At 43.3% G+C, this 26,519-nt stretch overlaps 1 long non-coding RNA gene across 1 annotated transcript; it reads right to left on the bottom strand.

Annotated features, from left to right (window-relative positions):
• Positions 1 to 15,760: 15,760 nt before the first annotated feature.
• LOC143818563 (uncharacterized) lies at positions 15,761 to 26,073 on the bottom strand. The gene is made up of 3 exons (XR_013224611.1): positions 25,905 to 26,073; positions 21,462 to 21,545; positions 15,761 to 15,870 (listed from the first exon to the last, which is right to left on the bottom strand). It is a non-coding gene; the product is annotated as an uncharacterized LOC143818563 (long non-coding RNA).
• Positions 26,074 to 26,519: the final 446 nt, after the last annotated feature.

Raw genomic sequence — 26,519 nt, 5'->3', positions numbered from 1 at the left:
GGCTTTCTATGGCCCACTGAGTGAGAGATGGCGCTCACAGGAGTCAGGATCAGGAGTGGCACACAAGCCCTGAGGACAATATTAATCTCCCACTGATGGATGTAGTGTTTTTTTTCAGGTAGATTTTAGAACCCAAATCAAGCAAAAAAATAAATAGGCTTTCTATGGCCCACTGAGTGAGAGATGGCGCGCACAGGAGTCAGGATCAGGAGTGGCACACAAGCCCTGAGGACAGCATTAATCTCCCACTGATGGATGTAGTGTTTTTTTTTTTCAGGTAGATTTTAGAACCCAAATCAAGCAAAAAAATAAATAGGCTTTCTATGGCCCACTGAGTGAGAGATGGCGCTCACAGGAGTCAGGATCAGGAGTGGCACACAAGCCCTGAGGACAGCATTAATCTCCCACTGATGGATGTAGTGTTTTTTTTTTCAGGTAGATTTTAGAACCCAAATGAAGCAAAAAAACAAATAGGCTTTCTATGGCCCACTGAGTGAGAGATGGCGCTCACAGGAGTCAGGATCAGGAGTGGCACACAAGCCCTGAGGACAATATTAATCTCCCACTGATGGATGTAGTGTTTTTTTTCAGGTAGATTTTAGAACCCAAATCAAGCAAAAAAATAAATAGGCTTTCTATGGCCCACTGAGTGAGAGATGGCGCGCACAGGAGTAAGGATCAGGAGTGGCACACAAGCCCTGAGGACAGCATTAATCTCCCACTGATGGATGTAGTGTTTTTTTTTTCAGGTAGATTTTAGAACCCAAATCAAGCAAAAAAATAAATAGGCTTTCTATGGCCCACTGAGTGAGAGATGGCGCTCACAGGAGTCAGGATCAGGAGTGGCACACAAGCCCTGAGGACAATATTAATCTCCCACTGATGGATGTAGTGTTTTTTTTTCAGGTAGATTTTAGAACCCAAATCAAGCAAAAAAATAAATAGGCTTTCTATGGCCCACTGAGTGAGAGATGGCGCTCACAGGAGTCAGGATCAGGAGTGGCACACAAGCCCTGAGGACAGCATTAATCTCCCACTGATGGATGTAGTGTTTTTTTTTTTCAGGTAGATTTTATTACCCAAATCAAGCAAAAAAATAAATAGGCTTTCTATGGCCCACTGAGTGAGAGATGGCGCTCACAGGAGTCAGGATCAGGAGTGGCACACAAGCCCTGAGGACAATATTAATCTCCCACTGATTGATGTAGTGTTTTTTTTTCAGGTAGATTTTAGAACCCAAATCAAGCAAAAAAATAAATAGGCTTTCTATGGCCCACTGAGTGAGAGATGGCGCTCACAGGAGTCAGGATCAGGAGTGGCACACAAGCCCTGAGGACAATATTAATCTCCCACTGATTGATGTAGTGTTTTTTTTTCAGGTAGATTTTAGAACCCAAATCAAGCAAAAAAATAAATAGGCTTTCTATGGCCCACTGAGTGAGAGATGGCGCTCACAGGAGTCAGGATCAGGAGTGGCACACAAGCCCTGAGGACAATATTAATCTCCCACTGATTGATGTAGTGTTTTTTTTTCAGGTAGATTTTAGAACCCAAATCAAGCAAAAAAACAAATAGGCTTTCTATGGCCCACTGAGTGAGAGATGGCGCTCACAGGAGTCAGGATCAGGAGTGGCACACAAGCCCTGAGGACAGTATTAATCTCCCACTGATGGATGTAGTGTTTTTTTTTTCAGGTAGATTTTAGAACCCAAATCAAGCAAAAAAATAAATAGGCTTTCTATGGCCCACTGAGTGAGAGATGGCGCGCACAGGAGTAAGGATCAGGAGTGGCACACAAGCCCTGAGGACAGCATTAATCTCCCACTGATGGATGTTGTGTTTTTTTTTTCAGGTATATTTTAGAACCCAAATCAAGCAAAAAAATAAATAGGCTTTCTATGGCCCACTGAGTGAGAGATGGCGCTCACAGGAGTCAGGATCAGGAGTGGCACACAAGCCCTGAGGACAATATTAATCTCCCACTGATGGATGTAGTGTTTTTTTTTCAGGTAGATTTTAGAACCCAAATCAAGCAAAAAAATAAATAGGCTTTCTATGGCCCACTGAGTGAGAGATGGCGCTCACAGGAGTCAGGATCAGGAGTGGCACACAAGCCCTGAGGACAGCATTAATCTCCCACTGATGGATGTAGTGTTTTTTTTTTCAGGTAGATTTTATTACCCAAATCAAGCAAAAAAATAAATAGGCTTTCTATGGCCCACTGAGTGAGAGATGGCGCTCACAGGAGTCAGGATCAGGAGTGGCACACAAGCCTTGAGGACAATATTAATCTCCCACTGATTGATGTAGTGTTTTTTTTTCAGGTAGATTTTAGAACCCAAATCAAGCAAAAAAATAAATAGGCTTTCTATGGCCCACTGAGTGAGAGATGGCGCTCACAGGAGTCAGGATCAGGAGTGGCACACAAGCCCTGAGGACAATATTAATCTCCCACTGATTGATGTAGTGTTTTTTTTTCAGGTAGATTTTAGAACCCAAATCAAGCAAAAAAATAAATAGGCTTTCTATGGCCCACTGAGTGAGAGATGGCGCTCACAGGAGTCAGGATCAGGAGTGGCACACAAGCCCTGAGGACAATATTAATCTCCCACTGATTGATGTAGTGTTTTTTTTTCAGGTAGATTTTAGAACCCAAATCAAGCAAAAAAATAAATAGGCTTTCTATGGCCCACTGAGTGAGAGATGGCGCTCACAGGAGTCAGGATCAGGAGTGGCACACAAGTCCTGAGGACAGTATTAATCTCCCACTGATGGATGTAGTGTTTTTTTTTTTCAGGTAGATTTTAGAACCCAAATCAAGCAAAAAAATAAATAGGCTTTCTATGGCCCACTGAGTGAGAGATGGCGCACACAGGGATGGCACACACACGGATGGCACTGTAGCAGAAATGCAAATCTTAATCTCCCACAAAAAAAAAAAAAAACAGGGACTGTCCTACAATTACTATCTCCCTGCAGTAATCTCAGCCAGGTATGGCAGGCAGCAATAGGAGTGGACTGATGCACAAATTAAATAAAAAGTGTGGACAAACAAAAAAGATAGCTGTGCAGAAAGGAAGGAACAAGAGGATATGTGCTTTGAAAAAAGCAGTTGGTTTGCACAGTGGCGTACACACAGCAATACAGCTATCACGGAGCCTTCTAGGGTAACCCAATGAGCTACAGCGCTGAGAGAAAAAAAAAATGTAGCTTCCACTGTCCCTGCACACCGAAGGTGGTGTTGGACAGTGGAAATCGCTACAGCACAAGCGGTTTGGTGGTTAGTGGACCCTGCCTAACGCTCTCCCTGCTTCTGACGAAGCGGCAGCAACCTCTCCCTAAGCTCAGATCAGCAGCAGTGAGATGGCGGTCGGCGGGAATGCCCCTTTATAGCCCCTGTGACGCCGCAGACAGCAAGCCAATCACTGCAATGCCCTTCTCTAAGATGGTGGGGACCAGGACCTATGTCATCACGCTGCCCACACTCTGCGTTCACCTTCATTGGCTGAGAAATGGCGCTTTTAGCGTCATTGAAACGCGACTTTGGCGCGAAAGTCGCGTACCGCATGGCCGACAAGCACAGGGGTCGGATCGGGTTTCATGAGACGCCGACTTAGCCAAAAGTCGGCGACTTTTGAAAATGAACGACCCGTTTCGCTCAACCCTACTCAGGACCATAACCCTTCAAGTCCACCAAATAAATTTTTTTGCCACGTACCACCTTGCACCCCAAAATAGCGTTCACCTCGTAAACATCCATAGACTAACCCGATGTCCCGGCAGATGACTCAGAAAACTGGAACATGTATACAGGCTTCAAGAGGGACACATGAAATGTGTCGGTGATACCCAGGGGTGGCGGAAGGGCCAGACAGTAGACCACAGGGTTACCTGTTCGAAGACCTTGAAGGGGCCCATGTAGCGAGGTGCAAACATAGTGGACTCAACTTGCAGCCTGATGTTACGTGCGGAGAGCAACACTAAGTCACCAGGAGCAAAGGTCGGAGCGGGGTGCCGATGAGCATCGGCGGAGGACCTCATTCTCTCTTTGGAGGCCCAAATGGCATCCTGAGTGCGGTCCCAAATGTCCCGTGCCTCCACAGCCCAGTCTGCCACCCTGGAGTCGGCAGAAGACACGGGCATAGGCACAGGAACCCACGGATGCCGACCGTAGTTAAGGAGGAATGGGGTCTGTCCAGTGGAGTCAGCTACAGCATTGTTCAGCGCAAACTCTGCCCATGATAGCAAGGATGCCCATTCATCCTGCCTGGGTGAAACAAAATGTCGCAGATATGTGACCAAGGTCTGGTTGTCCCTCTCTACCAACCCATTCGTCTCGGGATGATATGCAGAAGAGAGCTTCAACTCAATGCTGAGAAGACGACAAAGCTCTCTCCAGAATCGAGACGCAAACTGGGGTCCCCGGTCACTGACAATTTTGTCCGGCATACCGTGTAGACGGAAAATGTGTTTTATAAACAACTCTGCCAAGGCCTGTGCAGAAGGTAGCCGTGGAAGCGGCACCAAGTGCACCATTTTAGAAAAATGGTCGGTGATAACCCAAATGATGGTGCAGCCACGAGACTTGGGTAAGCCCACCACAAAGACCATCTCCCTGGGCCTGTCTGCCACCGGCAAGGGATAAAGTAACCCAGCTGGCCATTGTCGAGGAGACTTATTTTTGGCGCAGGAGACACATGCCCGAATATAATCTCTGACATCACGGACTATATGCGGCCACCAGTACATCCTCGCCAGCAGCTCAGATGTCCTCTTTGTCCCAAAATGTCCACCCACCCTGGATGAATGAGCCCAAGAGAGAACCTCTGGTCGCAAATTAGTAGGTAGAAAAGTCTTGCCTGGAGGCACTGACTCTAGCGAAACCGGAGCTACGGTTCTCAGGCTCTTAGAAGGGACAATAAGCCGAGGCTCCCCTTCCTCCTCCTCAGAAGACAAAATGGAGCGAGAGGGAGAGTCAGCACGAATGTTCTTCTCCCCAGCGAGATAATGGAGGGTGAAGTGGAACCGGAAGAAGAACAAGGACCATCTGGCCTGACAAGAATTTAGCCGCTTGGCTGTTTGTAAGTACACCAAATTTTTGTGGTCAATGAAGACTTGGAAGGGAATGCGAGCCCCCTCCAAAAGATGTCTCCACTCCGAGAAGGCCAACTTCATTGCTAGCAACTCCCTGTCCCCTATGGAATAATTCCTCTCCGCTGGTGTGAAGGTCTTGGAGAAGAAGCAAGGATGCTTCTGACCTTGAACATCCTTTTAGAAGAGCACTGCTCCAGCACCAACGGATGAGGCATCCACCTCCAATATAAACGGCTTATCAACATCGGGACGATGTAGGATGGAAGCGCTAGCAAAATGAGACTTAATAGAAGTGAAAGCCTTGGAGACCTCTTCAGACCACAATTTGGGATTTGCTCCCTTTTTGGTGAGGGCTACCAAGGGAGCTACCAAAGTTGAGAAGTGGGGAATGAACTAGCGATAGTAATTAATGAACCCCATAAAGTGCTGCACCGCTGTAAGAGAATGGGGTTTTTACCAGTCCATCACAGCCTTTAGTTTGGCAGGATCCATAGCCAATCCCTGGGCGAAGATGATATAGCCCAGGAAAGGTAAAGACTCCTGCTCAAACACACATTTCTCCAACTTTGCATAGAGGGAATTTGCCCGTAAGAGGTCGATAACTCTGCAAACATCTCTCCGGTGGGAGTCAATATCTGGAGAGAAGATGAGAATATCATCCAGATAGACTATGACCGAGATGGAGAGCATATCCCGGAAGATATCATTAACAAAGTCTTGGAAAATGGCTGGGGCATTACAGAGCCCGAAGGGCATCACCAGATATTCATAGTGCCCATCCCTGGTATTAAAAGCCGTCTTCCATTCGTCCCCCTCATGGATGCGAATCAGGTTATAAGCACCCCACAGATCTAATTTAGTAAATACCTTTGCTCCCCGTAGCCTATCAAAGAGCTCAGAAATCAGGGGCAACGGGTACTTATTCTTAACAGTAATGGCGTTAAGACCCCTGTAATCTATGCATGGACGTAATTCTCCGTTCTTCTTCTGCACGAAGAAGAACCCCGCCCCTGCAGGTGACACTGACTTCCTAATGAACCCTCTTGCCAAATTCTCCTGGATGTATTGGGACATAGCCTCTGTTTCCGGTAGAGAGAGGGGATAGACCCATCCCCGAGGAGTTTCTGCTCCAGGCATGAGATCTCCTTTTTGGAGAAGACGTCTGCATAGGAACAATAGCACTTGGGAAGGGAAGTAATTAGATCTGCGAGTATCTCTGTATTGGTAACCTTAACGCACTCCCTCACACATCTGCCCTTACATGATTCACTCCAACCCAATATCCTCCCAGAGGTCCACTCAATATGTGGGGAGTGGAAATGGAGCCAGAATATTCCCAGCAGAATCTCGTCTATTCCCTCGAGAATGACAAGAAGGGAAAAAATCTCTTGATGGGAAGGGGACATGGATAATGTGAAAGGGATAGTCTGATGTGTGATTTGTGAGGGCAGTGTCGACCCATTCACTACTTGAACAGTCACCGCTTTGGAGAGCATCACCAGAGGTATTGCGTGGCGGTGAGCAAAGGCAGAGGACAAGAAATTCCCCTCTGCTCCTGAGTCCACACAAAGCTCGACTGTTAGAGTGGATGAGCCTAAAGTGATTGTCCCTTTAAAGGACGGCTTGGAGGAAAATTCCGCTGTGTCTAGTGAACCTCCTCCAATGGTTTCTAAACGCGATCATTTCCCGACCACTGTGGACATTTATTAGCATAACTAGATGGTGGCCCGATTCTAACACATCGGGTATTCTAGAATATGTATGTATATAGCAGCCACATAGTATATAGCACAGGCCACGTAGTATATAGGAGCCATGTAGTATATAGCAAATAGTACGTGGCCTGTGCTATATAGTATGTGGCTGCTATATACATACATATTGTAGAACACCCGATGCGTTATTACAGGCCACGCAATATATAACAGTGGCCACACAGTATATAACACAGCCCAAACAGTATATATCACAGCCCACGTACTATATAACACAGGCCATACAGTATATAGCAGCCACATAGTATATAACACAGGCGACTTAGTATATAACACAGGCCACGCAATATATAGCACAGCCCACGCAGTACAAAACACAGGCCACATAGTATGTAACACTGGCCACGTAGTATATAGCAGCCATGTAGTATGTAACGCAGCCCACGCAGTATCTAACACTGCCCACGTAGTATATAGTACTGCCCACATAGTATATAGCAGCCATGTAGTATATAGTACTGCCCACGTAGTATATAGAAGCCATGTAGTACTGTATATAGTACTGCCCACATAGTATATAGCAGCCATGTAGTATAAAGTACTGCCCACGTAGTATATAGCAGCCATGTAGTATATAGTACTGACCACGTAGTATATAGCAGCCATGTAGTATATAGTACTGCCCACGTAGTATATAGCAGCCATGTAGTATATAGCACTGCCAACGTAGTATATAGCAGCCATCCTAATACTCCACAGAGGACACAGTTGATTAATCCCATAAAATTTATCTTTATTAAATACATTAAAAATAACGGTACATAGAAAAGGTACAACAGGACCTAATGGGGCTAGTGAGAAACACTAGTGTCAATGCACAGAACACATTGGGCCATGGGGTCATACCACCGCGATAATAAATGCTTAAACGTTAGTGCCATACCACATAAAGTGGATATCTAATGCATATGGGAGCACATCAAAGTAGATAACCATCCTGTAAACAATAATAATATCGTGCAAATGCACATGGATAAACGAATTATAGCCACTAGTGGCAATCAAATAGGACCTATCAAAACAATTTATCTTTCCCGGAGGAGTTACCTGATGTGCGTCCGCGGTGGGGAGACCCCAAGCCCACCCCGACGTGCGTTTCGGAACACCGACAGTGTTCCTTCCTCAGGGGGTGTGATATGGACCGATAATGGCAGCATTTATATGCCGCCATACCGGAAGTCCCGAGCGCCGCAAGATGCACCGCCTGCATACCCCGCCATCCAGAAGCGCCGCTGCCATCCAGAACCGGAAACACGTGGGGCCCCACGTGCTCCGGTATCACATGACAACGGACGCCAAGGAGCACGAGCACAGGTGGGCATAGAGCAGATGTGTAGCGGACACCATTATGAAAAAGGGCAAAACACAAGGACAAGACAAATGTACATATATATACAGAAGAAAAACATGCCCATACCTGTGTGTAAATAATGAATAAATACATCATCGCCACATATGATAAGTATAACACTAAATAATGACATAAAACAACATGTAATAACCCAAATAAGACAAAAAAACAATACGACTATTGAAACAAATAACAAAATATATATACACATACAACAATGTGACAACCAAAAACTATAAACCATAAACATAAATACACACATATAAATATATAGCAAGGCATATAACCCACATACACATATCCAATATATTAATACATAAACTATCAGCAGCAGTAGTGTATGAATGGCATAATTTAACTATCACAGTTATTCAAAATACTAATAATGACACATGAAGACATGCTAATAAACACAATAATAGATGTCTTCTTGTAGCGTTGCAGATATCCTTGTATTTCAAGCACCAGTAGAATATGGCGTGCACCCATCTAAAAAGTATGATGATAAAAAGTATAACATTAAAAAAATGAAGATGGAAATAAACCTAAAAACACATAGTGCATGACGCAAGTGAATCCACTATAATTCAAAGGACGGAAATTCACAGAAATGGGACGAATGATAAATACTCATTAAGTCGTTTCGGATGGATTGTCCCCAGTGTCCAAATCCATTTACATTCTAGCTGTGCTAGGCGTTTAGATAGATTACCTCCCCTAATATTGATTTGTAGTAGGTCAATGCCCCGCACTCTTAGTAATTTTTCATTACATTGATGGAAGTCATAAAAATGGCGCGGCAGGGTTTTTAAGGTGGATGTGTCCGTGCAAGTAGCTGCTGCGCTAATACCCAGTACGTGTTCCCGAATACGGACTTTAAATTGCCGTGTTGTTAGACCAACATAGATCAAACCACACGGACAGGTGGCGTAATATGTCACGTATCGGGAAACACAGGAGATGCGTTGTCTGATATTATATTCCCTCGTACCCTCTGAATTCATAAAAGAGTTGCATCTCTCAACATTTGGGCACGCAACGCATCTACCGCACGGAGCACATCCCCCTCCTGGCCGCATCGTATCCAAAAATGTAGGCATAGCCTGACCCATATAATGACTCCGTGTCAATTGGTCCCGGAGGTTTCTCGCACGTCTAAACGAAATTGAGGGATTATTCGGAAGGAACTTAGCAATTACTGAATCAGCCTTCAAGATAGGCCAAGCATTCCTGATGGCTGTACGGAGTTTATCGTGTTGGGGGTTGAATGTCGTGACGAATCTCGCCACATTCTTACTGGTGGATTTTCTGGATGCCTGACCATACAGTAGTTTATTGCGGTCGGAGTATTTTGCACGATGATACGCTTTCTTAATGCACCGACCGCTATATCCCCTAGATAGAAAACGATTTTTTAACTCTCCCGCCCTAACCTCAAAATCAGCCGCATCAGAGCAAATCCGGCGAAGGCGTAAAAATTGCCCCACCGGAATTGCCTGTACCAGATGTCGCGGATGGCAGGACGAAGCATGAAGTAGGGTGTTAGTGGCTGTACTTTTCCAAAAAATATCTGTCTGCAGACATCCCGATCCGTCCTTAAAGATGGTAACATCAAGGAAGTCAATCCTTTCCCTATCCCACACAGGGGTCAGACGTATATTGAGATCGTTACTGTTTAGGGAGGATACAAACTGCGCAAGGTCGACGGCAGTGCCCTGCCAGACAAAGAAGATATCATCAATATAGCGCGTCCAAAAAAGGACGCGCTCTATTGATCCCTGTTTGTCTGACAGGAAAAGATCCCTCTCCCACAGCCCCAGGAACAGGTTGGCGTAGGATGGCGCAAATGCCGCACCCATCGCTGTGCCCTGGAGCTGCAGGTAGAAGGACCCTTTAAACACAAAAAAGTTGTGTGTGAGGATGAACTCAAGAAGCTCCAGGATGAGGTCCCTGATAGATGTAGAAAATGAGGATGTATCAAGAAAAAACCGAACGGCACGTAGGCCATCACTATGCCGAATGTTGGTGTACAGGGACTCTACATCAACTGAAGCCAAAAGAGTATCACCCCCTAAGCACAGGCCGTCCACCCTGCGCAGTAGATCCCCAGTGTCTTTGAGAAAGGAGGGAAGGTTCTGTACCAGGGGCTGGAGATAATAATCGATCCACTTGTTGACCTGCTCCAGGAAGTTCCCCCTCCCAGAAACAATTGGACGGCCGGGTGGTGACTTAGCAACCCTGCCGCGCCATTTTTATGACTTCCATCAATGTAATGAAAAATTACTAAGAGTGCGGGGCATTGACCTACTACAAATCAATATTAGGGGAGGTAATCTATCTAAACGCCTAGCACAGCTAGAATGTAAATGGATTTGGACACTGGGGACAATCCATCCGAAAGGACTTAATGAGTATTTATCATTCGTCCCATTTCTGTGAATTTCCGTCCTTTGAATTATAGTGGATTCACTTGCGTCATGCACTATGTGTTTTTAGGTTTATTTCCATCTTCATTTTTTTAATGTTATACTTTTTATCATCATACTTTTTAGATGGGTGCACGCCATATTCTACTGGTGCTTGAAATACAAGGATATCTGCAACGCTACAAGAAGACATCTATTATTGTGTTTATTAGCATGTCTTCATGTGTCATTATTAGTATTTTGAATAACTGTGATAGTTAAATTATGCCATTCATACACTACTGCTGCTGATAGTATATGTATTAATATATTGGATATGTGTATGTGGGTTATATGCCTTGCTATATATTTATATGTGTGTATTTATGTTTATGGTTTATAGTTTTTGGTTGTCACATTGTTGTATGTGTATATATATTTTGTTATTTGTTTCAATAGTCGTATTGTTTTTTGTCTTATTTGGGTTATTACATTTTGTTTTATGTCATTATTTAGTGTTATACTTATCATATGTGGCGATGATGTATTTATTCATTATTTACACACAGGTATGGGCATGTTTTTCTTCTGTATATATATGTACATTTGTCTTGTCCTTGTGTTTTGCCCTTTTTCATAATGGTGTCCGCTACACATCCGCTCTATGCCCACCTGTGCTCGTGCTCCTTGGCGTCCGTTGTCATGTGATACCGGAGCACGTGAGGCCCCACGTGTTTCCGGTTCCGGATGGCAGCGGCGCTTCTGGATGGCGGGGTATGCAGGCGGTGCATCTTGCGGCGCTCGGGACTTCCGGTATGGCGGCATATAAATGCTGCCATTATCGGTCCATATCACACCCCCTGAGGAAGGAACACTGTCGGTGTTCCGAAACGCGCGTCGGGGTGGGCTTGGGGTCTCCCCACCGCGGACGCACATCAGGTAACTCCTCCGGGAAAGATAAATTGTTTTGATAGGTCCTATTTGATTGCCACTAGTGGCTATAATACGTTTATCCATGTGCATTTGCACGATATTATTATTGTTTACAGGATGGTTATCTACTTTGATGTGCTCCCATATGCATTAAATATCCACTTTATGTGGTATGGCACTAACGTTTAAGCATTTATTATCGCGGTGGTATGACCCCATGGCCCAATGTGTTCTGTGCATTGACACTAGTGTTTCTCACTAGCCCCATTAGGTCCTGTTGTACCTTTTCTATGTACCGTTATTTTTAATGTATTTAATAAAGATAAATTTTATGGGATTAATCAACTGTGTCCTCTGTGGAGTATTAGGATTTCTGTTTTACAGTTGTCCCTTGATTTAGTCCTAGCATACACACATTTAGCACCATTATAGGTGTCTATTTGGCGTTAATATCATGCGTGTTTTATGTGTGTAAAAATGCATGCCGCAATATTATTTTCATTATATAGCAGCCATGTAGTATATAGTACTGCCCACGTAGTATATAGCAGCCATGTAGTATATAGTACTGCCCACGTAGTATATAGCAGCCATGTAGTATATAGTACTGCCCACGTAGTATATAGCAGCCATGTAGTATATAACGCAGCCCACGCAGTATACAGCAGTGTGGGCACCATATCCCTGTTAAAAAAAAAGAATTAAAATAAAAAATAGTTACATACTCACCTCCTGGGATCCAACGGCGCGCTGGCAATGTGCGCGCGGCTGCCGCCATCTTCCGTTCCCAGGATGCATTGCGAAATTACCCAGAAGACTTAGCAGTCTCGCGAGACCGCTAAGTCTTCTGGGTAATTTCGCAATGCATCTCTGGGACCGGAAGCTGGCGGAAGGCGCGAGCGCATCCTCGGACTACAGAGGGTGAGAATAGCAGGTTGTTTTTTTTTTATTATTTTTAACATTAGATTTTTTTACTATTGATGCTGCATAGGCAGCATCAATAGTAAAATGTTGGGGACACACAGGGTTAATAGCAGCGGTAACGGAGTGTGTAACCCGGGGCATAACGCGGTCTGTCACCGCTGGCATTAACCCTGTGTGAGCGGTGACCGGAGGGGATTATGGAGTGAGTGGGCACCGGGCACTGACTGCAAGGGTGTAGGGAGGAACTAATCGGACTGTGCCCGTCGCTGATTGGTCGCGGCAGCCATGACAGGCAGCTGGCGATACCAATCAGCGACGTGGGATTTCCGTGACGGAAGTTGCCGACAGACAGAAAGACAGACAGACGGAAGTACCCCTTAGACAATTATATATATAGATGTCCTAACTGTTGGCAAATATTACAAATCACGGGTACTCGAGCGGCCCGGGATTTAGGTCCCGCTCTAGGAACCTCCATGGCCTCATGGGAGTCGGACGCCTAAACGGAAGATTCTAGAGGTCTGGCAAAGGTGGGAGCCAGCCGGAACCTCTGCCTGCACTGGGTCCGCTCTAACCTCCGTTCGTTAAAACGGAGGTCGATGCGGGTAGATATTGTAATGAGCTCCTCCAGTGTTGCGGGAATCTCCCTGGTGGCCAAGGCGTCCTTCACATGGTCTGCCAGTCCTTTCCATAACACTGGAATAAGAACTTTATATGGCCACTCCAGCTCTGAGGCCAGAGTCCGGAACTGGACGGCGAACTGGCTGACCATGGACAAATCCTGTGTTATTGCCAACAGTTGGAGCACCGTAAGGCAAAGGTATAAACTTAATATATCATAACCCCTACATTTGCATCAAGAATTTGTAGAAGTTTCATTGAATCCATTCTTCTCTCTACCTGTAATATGTTCCCAGTGTCATTGGCTGCAACACAACCCCAAAACATGATTGATCCACCCCCATGCCTAATGGTTGGCGAGATGTTCTTTTCCTGAAATGATGTGCCCTTTTTTTTCACACATACTGTACCTTTGATCATTATGTCCAAAGAGTTCTATTTTAACTTCATTATATTGAAGATGCATGAGAGGTTTTCTTTTGATGACTCTTCCATGAAGTCCATATTTGTGCAGGTGTCTCTGAACAGAAGAACAACGTACCACAATTCCAGAGTCTGCTAAATCTTTCTGAAGTTTTTTTGCAGTCAAGCAAGGGTTCTAATTTGCCTCTCTAGCAATCCTATGAGCAGCTCTCACTGAAATTTTGCTTAGTTTTCCAGACCTTATCTTGAACTCCACTGTTCCTGTTAACTGCCATTTCTAAAAGGGTATATCGGGGACTTTATAAAAAAAATGTGTGTGGCGATGTTCTTCACCAGCACAGAGTGGTCACATACCACTCCTGCTGGGGATTCAGCTGCCTCTGCTGACATGATGGGGCATAACTTCTGACATCATTCTGATTGACAGCCAGCTTCCTCAGTAAGGCAGCATGGATTCGGCTGTCAATCAGAAAGATGTCTGATGTCCCGCCCCGTCGACAGAGAGGATTGAAAAAGAAGCCTGCACTCTGTAGACATGACGTACGTGGAGGCTTCTGAAACTCCAGCAAGAACAGTCTGTACCGGGGAAGAACGGTGCCGGACACAACAGGCAGGTAAGTTGCAATTACCTGCCTGTTAGTGTTCAGGTACATGTTTAGTTTTTTTATAAAGTCTCGGCTACCCCCTTTAAGTACATTTCGAACTGAGGAACTTGAAAACACTTTACTATCTTGTTATAGTCTTCTCCTGCTTAGTGGGGCTCCACCATTTTCATTTTTTGAGTCTCCCGGCCGCATCTGCTTCTGGGGCCGCTCATTACCTACTGCTGGTATTCACTGCACTCGGCAGTCTTCGGCTTTTCCGGCAGTGTTCATGTGGGGACGTCACCGCACAAACACTGCCGGAAAAAGACGAAGACTGCCGAGTGCAGTGAATACTGCCGGCAGTTGATGAGCGGCCCCGGAAGCAGATGCTGCCAGGAGACAACGGGACAGGGGGACGCGTCACTGGACAGGTAAGTATAATTCTAATGTTTATTATTACTTTTCTGCTTTTTTTTTTTACAGCCCCGCCCCCATCCCATATATGTAAAGTCCGCGTTCGAGGTTCAGACGCAAGTTGGTATCATGTCCGGCCCCGAACTTGAACTTTACAAAAAACTTGGGCAAACCCGCCGATCCTGAACATTTGGGGGTTCACCCATCACTACCTAAGAGCATATATCTGCTTTCTTTTATACAAAGGCACAATAGGAAAACCAAAGAAATAAGCTGTTGCATAAGCTGGTATATGTGCAATTTCAGACAGGAGGCCCAGGTAATGGTGTTGTCTTTTCCACCAATTGAAATCAAGGTGCAGAAATTTCAGGTTGCTTGTAGGTAAAACATTTTTTTATTCACACTGATAAAAACTATACACACAATGCGTTTCGGCTGTTTGCAGCTTTCTTCAGGTGTTACCTCCCCTGGTACATAGATATGGTCTGACACTTAGGAGCTCTGTAATTTCCATGTACTGCTGCAACGACTCAATGCCATTGTGCAATACTGTTGCCCCATGAATAAAGAAGCCTGCATTAACCAAACATTGAAAATCTCCATACATTTTATTTTTCTACTGAAAATATTTGGGCTATGCAAATTGTAATATTCTCCCACAGACTTGAACGCGTTCTCGTAAACAAAATAAATTACTCGGTGTGAACGATGTAGACCTATCGTAGTGAGAAGATAAGCAGATAATTTTAGCTGTTTTGTTGTCTTCATTTTATCTTTGTCTATAATTCATCTCCTATTTTTATCTTACATTATCGCGTAGGTGGTCCACACAGTCTTAGCTGAACTCTTTAAATTCTTCCATTCCGCCATCCAACATTATTGTCAATGAAGTCCCAGAAAAGAGCATTTACTAACTTGTAATGTGTCAGTGTTGTTTAAATAAACATCCCCTCTGCTCAACAGAAAAAATTTCCTTTTCTAACTTTTGCCCCCATTAGGCCGACGAGAAAAAAAAAATCTAATTTTTCACATGAAAACACAGCTTTGGTTATTTGTCGTTCATTGGAAACACATGTCAGTTCTGCTGCGGTTCAGAAGCAATCACTTAATGTGTCTTTCACAGAGACCAAAACAGTAGCTTACCTTTAATATATGTAACAATTGTTATAAAACATCTGGTGAATGCAGAGTCACTTTCTTTATTTTATAGCCGAATTCTTTCTTTAAAAGGCTGTAGGAAAATCTTATGAGGCTTTTTTTTCTTTAACAAATTCAATATTTTTCCATAGTGGCTGTACAATTCTTTCTCATCGGCTATTACTCATTATTTCCATATATTTCTGAGACTGGAAGATAAAGTCCATACAGAATAAAGTCTATAAAAAAGTATCACTTTGATCCTTCTATTTCTTATAAACAAGTGCATAATTATTGCTTTTTCGTATTAACGTTTTGTTGAAAATCGAGGCCAGGGAATGCGGAATGAATAACATTCTGAGAATAACATGAGGCGTAAAACCCAGTAGAAAAAAAAAGCAAAAATGCATAACAGACAGATTATTATGTATGAACAAACTAGTGAAAAATAACGGTTTTGTGTAATTAGATGATTTCTCTATTATGATTACTGGCAACTAAGTCAACATTGAATACTTAAAGAGGTTGTCCCAAATAAGCACATTATCAACTAACCAACAGATCAGTAATAGCTTGTTGGCAGTTCCAAAACTATGAAGCCCAAAAATGCCCTGTTTGAATAAAACAAAGGTTGTACACTAGAGATGAGCGAGCACTAAAATGCTCAGATGCGCGCTGATTAAGCCGTCATCGCCACTTACCATCTTTATGCAGTCCTCCAAGTCTTGGAAAACCACACAAATGTAAGACATCCATGCCCACTCTTCAGTTGATATTTGCAGAGGCTGACCAGAATACTAAAGGGCGTGTTGGAGCTGATATTCGACAATGAAAGCCAAAGTTGTGTGTGATCTGTTGTTTCTTTCCATATCTCTGCGGCGATATGCTCTTTGTTTCCTGGGAAAATTAGCTTCAGCAAAGCCTGTTGCTGCTTTACTGAGGCAGTGCTGCAGAGCTTCCAGCTTCTGGGTGATGTGGACGACGTGCACTGAGATACTAAATCGGAGATGAAGGATAAGGAGGAGCAGGAGGGGGTGAGGGAACTGCTGTATGAGGTTAAGGAAACCCTGACGAAAGTAGGGCCAGCAATCCTCAGCATTTGTAGCACATGTGCCTTGCCATGGTGAGACTCGGCCCCGGCCTCCACAATGTTCACCAAGTGAACTGTCAGGAAAATGTAGTATCCCTGGCCACAAGCGCTTGTCCACATGTAGGGTGTTCAGTGTACAATCCCACTAACTGCGTTGGTAAGGGCACAGGTGATGTTCCTGGACACTTTCTGGTGCAAGGCGGGGATGCCACACTGGAAGAAATAGTGGCGGCTGGGGACCAAGGGATGGCTGCCACGAGTCGTCAGAAATCCTCCGTGTCTACAGGCCTAAACCTCAACATTTGCAAGGCAAGCAGCCTGGATGTGCCCATTTGTGTCTGTGGGCAGGTGGCTGGGAACTATCTTTTTCATTCCAAGGCCTGAGGTAGGGACAGCTGAACAATGCGCTGGGAAAAGTTTTTGGAAGTGTCTTCCACTGCTGCATCCTAGTCCTCCTGACTTAGTGACTTAACAATAACCTGACTTATCGGCATCTGTGTCTCATTAACATCTACCTCCTTATACCTCCTTCTTGTGACCGTGGATGCTCTAAGTTTTGTGCATCACTACACAGCATACCCTCCTGTCCCTTTTGGAACATGTAGGATGAGAGGCCACAATCAATAAATTATGTTGCAAAGAGCTCCTCGAAGTGTCGTAGTGTGGGATCACTTGTCTCCTGAGACTCAACATGGTGGGTGGAAGGATGATCAGAGTGAGGATTAAGTGATCCAGACTGTTGGCTGGTGAGACTGGACCATGTGGAAGACTGGGTGGTGCCGGCAAGCATGCTGGAAGCATTATGTGTTGTTCAACCGACCACCTGTTCACACTGGTGTGCCTTGAGAAGTGGTGCCTCCCTTCAATGTGGGACATGAAGCTATGTGTCGTGGATGGCGTGTATCTAGTGCTTCAGCAACAGGCATAGTTGCACCTTCCCCACATCTTCGGCATCTTCGTGCACCATCATCAGCATATCCACTTCCTCATCCCTTACCTTCCTCGTGCTTTTTATAATTGCTAGGTCTCTGGAAACCAAGTTTTCTTTATTAATTGAAAAAAAAAATTTCAATTAAACAAAAAATTGGTCAACTGTAGCAGGCCAAGCGGTTTTGAAAAATTGTAAACTACAGTAATTTTACAGAAAGCAGGATAAACTGTATAGATGACAAAAGTAAATTTTTAGAATCCAAAAATGTGGTCAACTGTAGCAGGCCAAGCATTTCTTAAAAATTTTAAGCCACTGTAATTTTACACAGAACAAGTTAAACTGCATGGATGACTAATTGAATCCAGAAAAAAAAATGTGAACAATTTTTGCCAGTTTTATATGCCACCATAATGTAACAGTAACCACGTTAAACTCTATGACTGACTATTTGAATCCAGAAAAAAAAGAAATTTAACTTTTTTGTAGTTTTCTATACCACCATAATGTAACACTAACCACATTCAACTTTATAATTGACTAATTCAATCCAGGAAAAAAATTAAACTTTTAAGTGAGTTTTAAATAACCCTAACCACGTGTGTGGATGACTAATTAAATACAGACAAAAACTTTTGAATTGTGGAGTGCTGTGGCGCTGAGCCCACATGTTTCCCTGCACATGACAGCTGCTTTGATCTACAGTTATGTGCCCCTAACAGCCGCCGGTGGTAACATGTTAAATGCCACTGTCAATTTCTGACAGTGGCATTTAACTCGCGCATGGCAGAAGTGTGTTACAAGACACACCCATGGCGCCCCTGTTACGTGAGTGGGGGGCACCAATGGGTTGTCATGACAGCCGTGTTTCTGCAGAAGACCCCTGTACTTGCAGATATCCTATGAATACTGGCCCATGGCCGGCATTCATAAGAGATGACAATTTCTGCTACACATAGCCGGGACTAGAGCCTGACTATGTGTAGCACAGGCAATCGGATGATCGCAGCTTCAAGTCTCCTAAGGGGACTATTGAAGGCAGTAAAAAGTAGAAATAAAGTTTAAAAAATATTTGAAAAGTAAAAATATAAAAGTTCAAATTACCCCCTTTTGTCCCATTCAAAATAAAACAATAATAATAAAAAATACACATATCTGGTATCACTGTGTTCAGAAACACCAGAAAAAAAGATCAAAATGCCAGAATTGCGTTTCCTTGGTTGCTGTAACATTGCCATAAAATGCAATAACAGGCGATCAAAACATTGTATTTACCGTATATACTCGAGTATAAGCCGAGATTTTCAGCCCAAAAAAATGGGCTGAAAGTGCCCCTCTCGGCTTATACTCGAGTCATGGAAGGCGGGGGGGTCGGCGGGTGAGGGGGAGCAATGCCTGTCAAATACTCACCTGCTCCCGGCACGGTCCCTGCATGTCCCACGGTCTTGGGGCGTGGCAGCTTCTTCCCCTGTTCAGAGGTCACTGGTACCGCTCATTAAAGTAATGAATATGGACTCCACTCCCATAGGGGTGGAGCCGCATATTCATTACTGTAATGAGCGGTACCATGTGACCGCTCACTACAGGAAGAAGCTGCCGCTCCTGGAGACATGCAGGGACCACGTCAGGAGCGCCGGGAGCAGGTGAGTATTTCATATTCACCTTCCTTCGTTCCACCGCCGCCTCGTCTTCCACGTCCTCTGCAGTGACTGTGCAGGTCAGAGGGCGTGATGACGTATTAGTGTGTGCGCCGCCCTCTGCCTGAACAGTCAGTGCGGAGAGACGGGACACTGAGGAGCAGCGGGCAGCGATGAGAGGTGAGTATGTCATTTTTTTTTAGTGCAGCAGCAGCAGCATTACATGTGGCACAATGCTATATGGAGCGTCTATGGGGCCATAAAGAACTGCATGGAGCATTATATGGGGCATCTATGGGGCCATAAAGAACTGCATGGAGCATTATATGGAGCATCTATGGGGCCATAACTGCAAGGAGCATTATATGGGGCATTATATAAGGGCATCTATGGGGCCATAAAGAACTGCATGGAGCATTATATGGAGCATCTATGGGGCCATAACTGCATGGAGCATTATATGGAGCATCTATGGGGACATAACTGCATGGAGCATTATATGGAGCATCTATGGTGCCATAACTGCATGGAACATTATATGGGGCATCTATGGGGCCATAAAGAACTGCATGGAGCATTATATGGGGCATCTATGGGGCCATAAAGAACTGCATGGAGCATTATATGGAGCATCTATGGGGCCATAAAGAACTGCATGGAGCATTATATGGGGCATTTATGGGGCCATAAAGAACTGCATGGAGCATAATATGGGGCATCTTATGGGGCCATAAAGAACTGCATGGAGCATTATATGGGGCATATTTGTATATGGAGCATTTTATGGGGCCATAATGAACTGTATGGAGCATTATATGGGGCCTATTTTGTATGGAGCATCTTATGGGGCCATCATAAACTGTATGGAGCATTATATGAGGCTCCTGATTCAATATGGATATTCAAAAACACTTAACCTACTGATGTCTCAATTAATTTTACTTTTATTGGTATCTATTTTTATTTTTGACATTTACCGGTAGCTGCTGCGTTTCCCACCCTAGGCTTATACTCGAGTCAATAAGTTTTCCCAGTTTTTTGTTGCAAAGTTAGGGGGGTCGGCTTATACTCGGGTCGGCTTATACCCGAGTATATACGGTATCCCAAAATGGTATCAGTAAAAACGTCAGCTCGACACACAAAAAATAAGCCCTCACCAGCCCCAGATCCCAAAAATGGTACCAATTTTTTTTTCCTTACAAACTTTGGATTTTTTTTCACCATTTAAATAAAAAAGAACCTAGACATGTTTGATATCTACAAACTCATAATGATCTGGAGAATCATAATGACAGGTCAGTTTTAGCATTTAGTGAACATGGTAAATAACAATTGTGAAATTGCACTTTTTTTTTACAATTTCACCGCACTTGGAATTTTTTTCTCGTTTTTCCAGTACACTACAACGGTGTCGTTAAAAGTTCAACTCATCCCACTAAAAACAGTCCCTCACATGGCCATATTGATGGAAAAATAAAAAGTTATGGCACTGGGAAAAAGGGGAGCAAAAAACAAAAATTCAAGGGTGTGAACGGGTTAAAGGATGAAGAACTGGGTTTTCTGATATCTGCTAGATAGAGTGATTAGCACCAAGTCTTTTCAGCAGACAGCCTAGGGCTGGGCTCACACTTGCGAGTTCAATGCAAGAAACTCACGCATCAAGTCCTGGCACTGCCGCCGGCACTCGGGACTGGAGTTTGCGGCTGCATGTATGACCCCGGCCTTAGACAGACTTTACATACTCATAATGTATCTAACATTTGCAATAAATAAGAAGGCACTCATTAGAAGAGAGGTGGGTAAAGATTAAAATTTTCTTGTAAAGTCACACATAAATATTCCAATGCTGCCTTCAGTACCAATCCTCTTAATATTGAACTGTCCTTAATTTTTTTAAGAATTTTGAACATTCTGGCAGTTCCACTTACCAGTTGTGTGCTACACAGGAGAGAGTGTCCTGTGTCTGCATGTGATGAGTGCTGGGTATGAAGGGAGCTAGCTGACAGCTCATTTTGCTTGTAAAGCCAGTCGCCATATCTGTCACAGATAGTGTATAGCATTGGAAGAAGGCAATGTGAAAGGGGTTTTTCACTACTTGGACAACCCCTTTTTAAAATTAGAAAATCAAATAATCAGCTCTCTTACTTGTTTTATTCCAGCGATGTTGGACATTGCAGACCATTAGCAGCTGCTGAGGGGTGGCCTAGTGCCGACATCTTTTGAATGGAGCTGGAACAGGAGAAGAGGATAAAGTTTTTTAACTTTGCTGTGTGGTGTACAGCATTTAAGTGGGCGTTGTCCAATTAATGGAAAAACTCTTTAACCCCTTTACCCCAAGGGTGGATTGCACAGAGATATGGCACACAAAATAGTTAATAAATAACATTTCTCTCATGTCTACTTTACATCAGCACAATTTTGAAACCAAAGTTATAAGGGTTAAAATTGACCAGCGATTTATAATTTTTCCAGCAAAATTTACAAAAACTTTTTTTTTAGGGACCACATCACCTTTGAAGTCACTTTGAGGGGGTCTATATGATAGAAGATATCCAAAAGTGACACCATTCTAAAAACTACACCCTTCAAGGTGCTCAAACCACATTCAAGAAGTTTATTAACCCTTTACGTGCTTCATAGAAATTTTTGGGGAAAAAAAATTAATATTTAACTTTTTTTCACAAAAAAATTACTTCACATCCAATTTTTTTTATTATGACAAGGGTACCAGGCAAAATTGACCCCAAAATTTGTTGTGTAATTTCTCCTGAGCATGCTGATACCACACATGAGGGAGAAAACTACTGTTTGGGCGCACGGCAGTACTCGGAAGGGAAGAAGCATCATTTGACTTTTTGAATGTAAAATTTCCTGCAATCATTAGCGGACTTCATATCCCATTTGGAGAGCCCCTGAAGTGCCTAAACAGTGGAAACCTCCCACAAGTTACCCCATTTTGGAAACTAGACCCCTCAAGGAATGTATTTTGATGCGTGGTGAGGATCTTGAACCCGCAGGTGCTTCAAAAAGTTTATAACGTTAAGCTGTGAAAATAATAAAATCACATTTTCCCCACAAAAATTTTATTTTGACCCCAAATTTTGCATTTTCATAAGTGTAACAGGAAAAATTGCACCATACAATTTGTTGTACAAATTCTCGAGTACGCAGATACCCAATATGTGGGAGAAAACTACTGTTTGGGTGCATGGCAGGGCTCAGAAGCCTATATGTGGGGAAATACTACTTTTGAGGCACAGTACAAAGCTCAGAAGGGAAGAGACACCATATTTAGTTCAGATTTTGCTGGAATGGTTTGAGGGTGCCATGTCACATTGGCAGAGCCCCTGAGGTGCCAGAACACCAGAAACCCCTTCCTGTGAACCCATTTTACGAAATACACTTCCTTATGAATTCATCTTGTGGTGCAGTGATCATACTGACACCACATGTGCATCACAGAATGTTATACGACTGAGCGGTGAAGAAAGAATAAATTACATTTTTATCACTAAAATGTTGTTTTAGTCCCAAGCTTTTAATTTTTGCAACAAACTGAGGTCCATTTTTTCCTGAGTGCACCAATATCCTACATGTAATCGGGAAATATTTTTAAGCGCAGTGCAAAGCTCAGAAGGCAAGGAGCGCCAGATTTTACTGTTATGGTTTGCAGGTGACATAACCCAATGGGAGAGCCATGAGGTGCCAGAACAGCAGAGCTCCCCATAAGTGACCCCATTTTACAAACTACACCTCTCAATGAATTCATCTAGGGGTGCAGTGATCATATTGACACCATGGGTGTGTCACATAATTTTACACCATTGGGTAGTGAAGAAAAAATAACTACATATTTACAACCAAAATTTTGTTTTAGCTCCAGATTTTACATTTTGACACAAGAAGTGGGTAAAAATGGCACCCAACTTTGTCCCACAATTTCTACTGAACGGGGCAATACCCCATATGTGGCTGTACAGTACTACTTAGCCATACGGAGAGACTCGAGAGGAACGAAGCGCTATTTGCCTCCTGGAGCGCAGAGTTTCCTAGAAGAGTTTGCAGACTGCATATGCAGAGCCCCTAATTGCTAGAAGAACAGAATCCCCTCTCATTGACCCCATTTTGGAAGTTATACCCCTTGGTGAATTTATTTACAGGTGTAGTGTCGAATTTGACTCCATGTGTATTTTCCAGAAACAAGCAGCAATGAATGTTGCCGCGTGAAAATTGCAAACTGCCGTTGTAGTGACCAGTATGTTGCAGTCACCAGTACGCTATGCCCAGCCTGTGCTTCTGGAGACATGCACCCGTAAGTTAGGCGGGCTCTTATTTCTTCATAAATGCAAAAAGTGGATGTAATATGTGGTTTAGATACACTATGGGTCTCAGAAGAGAGAGGGCATTTGGATTTGAGAGCGGAGAATTTGCTGATTTTTTTTTTGGGTGGGTGAGGAGCCATTTCGCTTCTCCAGAGCCTTTGTACTATCAGTAACGTGGAAGCCCCCATATTTCCGCTAACAGATGACAGACCTGAGTGATGGCTTGCTTTCTTTGTGGATTTAGTTGAAGCTTTTATTGGGAACATTTTACATAACGTTTTGGATCACAGTTATCCGGCGCTCTATACTGGCCACTTACTCTGGGATTTCCATCTAAATCTCTGAGTGATGTGGTTCAGATGGAACCCCGATGGATCCATTCACTATAATGAGGCAGCAGAGGTACTCTGTACTCCGCCTGGCCTCTGTTCAGAGGTGTCCTTCTTTTCAGAAGTGCACAAAACTGTGGCCAACAGCACATGTATGCAATCCTAAAAAGACGGACAACGTCGGATCACAGGTCAGACGGCGCCCATAGTGCCTCCATCTGCCTCATTATAGAGAATCTTCCGCTAGAGTTTCTGTCTGAATCACATATTTCAGAGATTTACATGGAAACCCCGGTGTAAGCGCTCAGCGCAGAGCACAGGATAAATGTGCGCCGAGCCTTACTGTGATCTTTGGGAGGCAGAATGAAAAAATCAACAGCGGGTGAAGAATTGGTTTTATTTATTTTTCATGCCGTTCCTCGTGTGGTATAAGTAATTAGGCGACTTTATTCTTCAGATCGGTGTGATTACAGCGATACCAGATTTATATTGGGTTTTCATGTTTGGTTGCCATCACACACTAAAAGACGCTTTTTATTGCAAAAAATAGTGTATCACCATGTTTTGAGAGCTATAGTTTTTCCATATTTTGGCCCACAGAGTCAGGTGATGGCTTGTTTTTTGCGGGACGATTTGACGTTTCTATTGGTACCATTTTCGGGCACATGAGATCTTTTGATCTCTTTCTACTCCAATTTTTGTGAGGCAAAATGAACAAAAAACAGCAATTCAGGTTTTGTTTGGGGGGAGGGGAGGTTTATGCCGTTCCGTGTGTGGTAAAATTGATAAGGCAGTTTTATTCTTTGGGTCAGTACAATTACAGCTACACCTAATTTGTATCTTTTTTATGTTTTGGTGCTTTTACACAATAAAAACTATTTTATAGACAAAATTATTATTTTTTCATCGCTTTATTCTGAGAGCTATAATTTTTTATTTTTTCACTGATGGAGCTGTATGGTGGCTTTTTTTTTTGTGGGACAAGATGACATTTTCAGCTGTACCATGTTTATTTATTTACCATGTCTTTTTGATCGCGATTTACTCCACTTTTTGATCACCGGTATGATGATAAAGCATTGTTTTTTGCCTTGTTTTTAATTTATTTTTTTACGTTGTTCACTAAAGGGGTTAACTAGTGGGACCGTTTTATAGGTTGGGTCATTGCAGTTGCGGTGATACCAAATTTGTGTACTTTTATTTTTTGTATTTTTTCATTCAAATATTTATTTATAGATACAATATCTTTTGATTTATTATTATTATTTTTTTTTTTCAAAAATATTTCTAGAATTGTTTTAAAAAAAATTACTTTTTTGTTTACTTTTTAATTTGTCCCACTATGGGACTATCATTTTTTGCAGGCTGATTGCTTCTACAGCATGGGGATGCAGAAGCACCCCCATGCTGTAGAAACTCTGCACTGACAGAGAAACTTGTTGAGCATGCACTGCGCATGAACAACAAGTTTCCTAGCTCTGGTGACCGGGATGTTGTCATGACGACATCAGGTCACGATGGCAACGATCGGGACCCCAAGTTACACCGCGGGATCTCCGATCCAAAGGCAGAAGACTGTCAGCCCTCTGTTGTCTCCCTGAATGCTGCGATCTTGTTCGATCACTGCATTTCGGGGGTTAAAGTGCTGGGAGTGGTGCGTGACCGCTACTGGCACTTAGTGCCGGGTGTCAGCTTTCAGATTCAGCGATCACCTGCACACCACCCATGTGCGCCTTCGATCACATAGACGGAATAATCCGTCCCTGGTCAGTTAGACGCAGGTCAGAAAGGTGTTAACTATTGAAAAGGGCAATCAACCAGCCCACTTCCCATACATCACTGGTTACATACCAACACATATACACATATTTTAAATGCACTTAAATTTTTTCTCTTTAAATGGAGATCTCCTTTAAATTTGATCAAAAGATACTCACCTGTCACAATTCTTCAAGAGCCAATGTTTGCAGTCACCGATCGGAGTTGGACAATTTCATCAGGCACAAGTAATTTATGATTGATCCCTGCTATTAGGACAGATAAAGGATGATCCTTGACAGTTCAAGGCACTCACTGAAGCTGAAGATTAAGATGGAAGGTTTAAAAATTTTCAAGATGCATATCATATGCTGTATCTCCTGTAGAAAGAATTTGAGAAATAACAGAAGTTTGTGATAAATCAGAAAAGTAATTTAAACACATAAATGGTAATTGGTCTAAGTTACTGCATTATTTTCCAGAATCACTCTCTGCTACTGCAGTTTTGTTCATCATCCCTATGCAAGAAAATATATTTTTGTCCCCATAAAAGAATGGAAATATGTAATTTCCATTAAGGTCTTAATAAGTTCCAGGTGTTGACTACAATGCAGGAAGCGCCGACGTAACTGATTTGGGGGGAAAATTCACACTTTATAAAATACTGTATTTTACCTTCTGTTATAAAGGTGAAGATTACACCAAGTAGTCCAAAAGTTTGAAGGATAGCAAAATCAATTTTTGTGTCTTGGTCATTGATATGACAATCATTAATGGCTTAAAACAGAATTTGG

The sequence above is a fragment of the Ranitomeya variabilis genome, chromosome 3 (genome assembly GCF_051348905.1).
Source record: "Ranitomeya variabilis isolate aRanVar5 chromosome 3, aRanVar5.hap1, whole genome shotgun sequence".
In the NCBI taxonomy this organism is placed as follows: Eukaryota; Metazoa; Chordata; class Amphibia; order Anura; family Dendrobatidae; genus Ranitomeya; species Ranitomeya variabilis.
This window is presented reverse-complemented; position numbering and strand designations above follow the sequence as displayed.